Here is a 4,428-nt window from a genome sequence, read left to right on the forward strand (position 1 = left end):
AAAACCCCAATAAGTACATAAAATCAAAGACAAAAATATTACATAAATATATTTTTAAATTATTGGCCATTGCAAAAATAATCATAGTACGTTAAAAATACCTTAAAATTAGCTACATACATAATCTGTAAATTAAGGTATTTAGTTGTCGTTATATGAAACAATATTTTGTGTTAAAATATAGCCAATCTAATGTATAGTAACTAAGAAATGTTGTTTCTACCAGTAAAACAAAATCTATAAAAATGTAATGGGTACCTCCAATAAAACAGAACAGTCATTTTAGTGAATTGCAAACAAACGTTTAATGTTAATTGGACAGTAGAAATACAAGCAGAGCATGAAAAAATAGCTACATTATGATAATTAAGTGATTGTCAAATAAAATGTTTTAATGGATAAATAAAAACATTTAAAGGAATTAAAATACACAATATTTTGAACTATGCATGGGTCTAAATAAAGTGTTTTCACTATCCGTATGAGTGAGTGAGAGTGAGTGAGTGTTTTTTGCTATTTTGATGGTAACTTTTTTTAAGACACTAACATGTCAGCCAGAAGAATCAATGAATGAATATCTGCTAAATTTATTTTACAAATTTACTGACACTGTAAGGTGATGCTCACAGTTAAATCATACCAAAGCTACTTTTATCATGGTTCTCAAAGAAAAGCATACCCATAGAGTAGGAAAGGCCTTCCTGTATTACCAGACAGATATTAGTGAACTTCTGTTTTTTTAAAGCAATTACTGAAACATTTTCTTGGTCCAGAGTTAAAAATACTTTTTAAAGGGTTAGCTAAAGTGAACAGGTGCTTCTGTTTTGAAGTCCATAAAAGTGCATCTATCCATCATAAAAACAATCACAGGGCTCTGGGGGGGTTAAAGATTTAGTTCACCTCAAAATTAATTTCCTGATAATTTACTCACCCCAATGCCATCCAAGATATCCATGCCTTTCATAAGTGTAAAAGAAATTAAGTTTGAGGAAAACATTTCAGGACTTTTCTCCACTCAACGGACTTCAAACGCAACCAAAATGTTGAAATCCAAATCAATGCAGTTTCAAGGGATGTGCACGATCGCACCTGAGAAATAGGGTCATAAAGTATCTAGCGAAACAGTTTTTTTTTATTAAATGAACAATTGTGGTTAAAAAGTATATAAATGTTTGTCTTGTGCTGGTCTGCAACGCGCCAGGCATTATGTCATCACGTTGGAAACGTCGCAATTTTTTTTAAATAAATAAAAAAAGATGTCGGACGATTTTGAAATTGGAGGACAAAATGAGATGGAATTTGTCGCACTTCCCTGCCTTTTTAAACCGGAGTACACCGATAAATGACATGACGGGTGACGATTCCAACGTGATGACGTAATGCCCAGCGAGGTGCAACACAAGCACAAGTCGAATAATTGTGGTTAAAAAGTATATACATGTTGTGTGTCTGTTTTTTTTTTTAAATTACCAATCGTTTCGCTAAATAAGACCCTATTCCTGACGTCCACAGCCATTTGAAACTGCATTGCGATTGAATTCCATTGTGTTGATAAAAATGCTGAAATGTTTTCCTCAAACTTAATTTCTCTTCCACTGAAGAAAGAAAGACATGGACATCTTGGATGGCATTGGGGTGAGTAAACTCAAGAAATTCATTTTGAGGTAGACTAATCCTTTAATAAAGGCCTTCTGAAGCAAAGAGATGCATTTGTGTAAGAAAAACATCCATATTTATAACTTTATAATCAAAATTATCTAGCTTCTGCCAGACGACCGTATGCATTCATATGGTGTCAGAAGAATCGTTCATCATAGATTACACAGATTTCAGATTAAAAACAGTCCCCTATTTCCACACCTGGGTTGTCATGGTCATCTGATGTAGATCCACAAGCACAGGTTTATCTATAACCTGAAATCACAAAAGGAGGACATATTTTAAAATACTATTTAAATTTAGGGTTAGGACTTCCCCTATCCATGAATGACTCTTACATAGTGCACCTTTAAGGTGTAATGGATTAGTTTAAGCTTCTTTTAAATTTACAAACTCATTATGGAGTAAACACTGATACCCCTTTTCCACCAAGGCAGAGCTGGTCTGAACCAGCACCCGGTTCTTGTTGGTGGAAAAGGGGTATGAAACAACCTGTTATGATTGATATTAAAGGATTAGTTCACCTCAAAATGAATTTCTTAAGTTTACTCACCCCAATGCCATCCAAGATATCCATGTCTTTCTGTCCTCAGTGGAAGAGAAATAACGTTTTTTTAGGAAAACATTTCTGGACTTTTCTTCACAGAATGTAGTTTAATGGCACCCAATGTTTCTCAGTTCATATCCATGCAGTTTCAAAGGTCTTTGAAGTGCTTCAACGGGCTCAGCACGATACCAGCTGAGGACGAGGGGGTTTTCTAGCGAAACGATCGATTATTTTTATTATAAAAAAATTATATACTTTATATACAATAGTTCGGATTGAGCTCAAGACTGAATAAGCCGGGAACTACGACATCATGCTCAACGGCGCATGCACGTGCGGAAGTACCGCACCACTGTTTACAAACTGAACTTATATATATGGGTACAATGCCGGTGCCATCCAAGCATGAGGACGTAGTTCCCAGCTTCTTCAGTCTTGAGCTCAATCCGAACTATTGTATATAAAGTATATAATTTTTTTATAATAAAAATAATCGATCGTTTCGCTAGAAAACCCCCTCGTCCTCAGCTGGTATCGTGCTGAGCCCGTTGAAGCACTTCAAAGACCTTTGAAACTGCATGGATATGAACTGAGAAACATTGGGTGCCATTAAACTACATTCTGTGAAGAAAAGTCCAGAAATGTTTTCCTTTAAAAAAAAACGTTATTTTTCTTCCACTGAGAAACGAAAGACATGGATATTTTGTATGGCATTGGTAGTTCACCCAAAAATGACATTTAGCCTGTGATTTACTCACCCTCAAGCAATCCTAGGTGTATATGACATTCATCTTTCAGACAAATACAATCGGAGTTATATTAAAGTGCCCCTATTATAGAATTTTGAAAATTACCTTTCATAGCTTTCGTGTGTAACAGATCTAAGTGAACGAAAACATCCAGAGTTTCACTTTTATCACGGATAGATGCACTTTTACACCCATTCACTTCCATTATAAAGCTGGGAAGAGCCAGGGCATTTGTTAATATGAATGTATTCGTCTGAAAGGTTATATACACTTAGAATGTGAGTAAATCATGGGCTAATTTTCATTTCAGGGTGAACTATCGCTTTAAGACTAGAATATGCAAATGATTTATTATGCTAATGAAACAATTACAATGCCATACGTATTCACTACATTTAGAACCTACACCATGTGCAGGCCTCACCACGTGCGTCATGCACAGCACGAATCATTCAAATGGATTCTTAAAACACTATGTACAATACATGTTTATTAACAGTCAACCAGATCTATTTTCTTTCATAAATTTTAAATTATCAAACAACATACCTGTTAACAGACCACATCATCAGTGGATCAACGGGGCAATGGCTTCTCTCTCATGCTCTCCTGTAGACACTGGGCGTAATAATATAATTATAAGCACATTATGAATTTCATAATCTTATTACAATTAAACACTTCATCACAACCAACACGATCAAATGCTGTTATCACTTAAATCACACTGGAGCAAAAACTTGCATTAAATAAAACTCAGCTTACCAGAGAAACGTCCTCGAGAAAAACAACGTGCATGCGATCGCACGTTGTATGGAGAAACCCCGCGATGTTTCACCGATGACGCTCCCACTCTAAACGAAGACTCGAAGAAAAGTTCCTTTAATTTAACGTTATATTCTCTTACTTGTGAACAGTAATATGAACAAAATTGTGTGAGATTCATTAATCCATTTGAATTATAAAACAGAAAACAACAGTAGTATAACAAGTAAATTCAAGAAAATTATACAATAAAGGGGGAAAACTATTCAAATATTTCACACCAGTTACAAATGCATACTTTTTATATCGCGCTGAAAACACTCTTACCTTCGTTCGAAACGCAGGAGAAAACATTACATTCCTTATTCCAAAATGCCAATGCAGCTCGATGATATCCGAGGATGGCTCACCTAAAAGCATTGAATTGAAAACACCCGCGCAAACCCGTTGAGAAGACGTCTCTGACAACCGTTTGTCAATTCAAATGTCTAAAACATGTGACCAAATCATTGCTCTTTCAGCTGTTATGACCTATGACACATTCGACGTTGTGGGCGGGAATTGGCGGCAAATTTGAATCTGTGTCGCACACAAACAACAAGATGCATCTGAATAAACGTGTGAATGTTAAATAGTTGTATGGAGTTGAAAGTAGAATAATATTATTTTCATTATTCTGTGGAAATATTTTTCAACAAAAGTTACAAT

At 35.2% G+C, this 4,428-nt stretch overlaps 1 long non-coding RNA gene across 2 annotated transcripts; it reads right to left on the reverse strand.

Moving 5' to 3' along the window:
• Window positions 1–284: 284 nt before the first annotated feature.
• LOC306910959 lies at window positions 285–4,228 on the reverse strand. Of its 2 annotated transcripts, none has more exons than XR_013788220.1 (4): window positions 4,048–4,228; window positions 3,721–3,835; window positions 3,505–3,573; window positions 285–1,914 (listed from the first exon to the last, which is right to left on the reverse strand). It is a non-coding gene; the product is annotated as an uncharacterized lncRNA (long non-coding RNA). The 2 variants fall into 2 exon arrangements; XR_013788221.1 differs by having other exon boundaries at window positions 3,721–3,809; window positions 4,048–4,223.
• Between the last annotated feature and the right edge of the window lie 200 nt (window positions 4,229–4,428).

The sequence above is a fragment of the Barbatula barbatula genome (assembly GCF_947034865.1).
Source record: "Barbatula barbatula genome assembly, chromosome: 22".
Taxonomy (NCBI): Eukaryota; Metazoa; Chordata; class Actinopteri; order Cypriniformes; family Nemacheilidae; genus Barbatula; species Barbatula barbatula.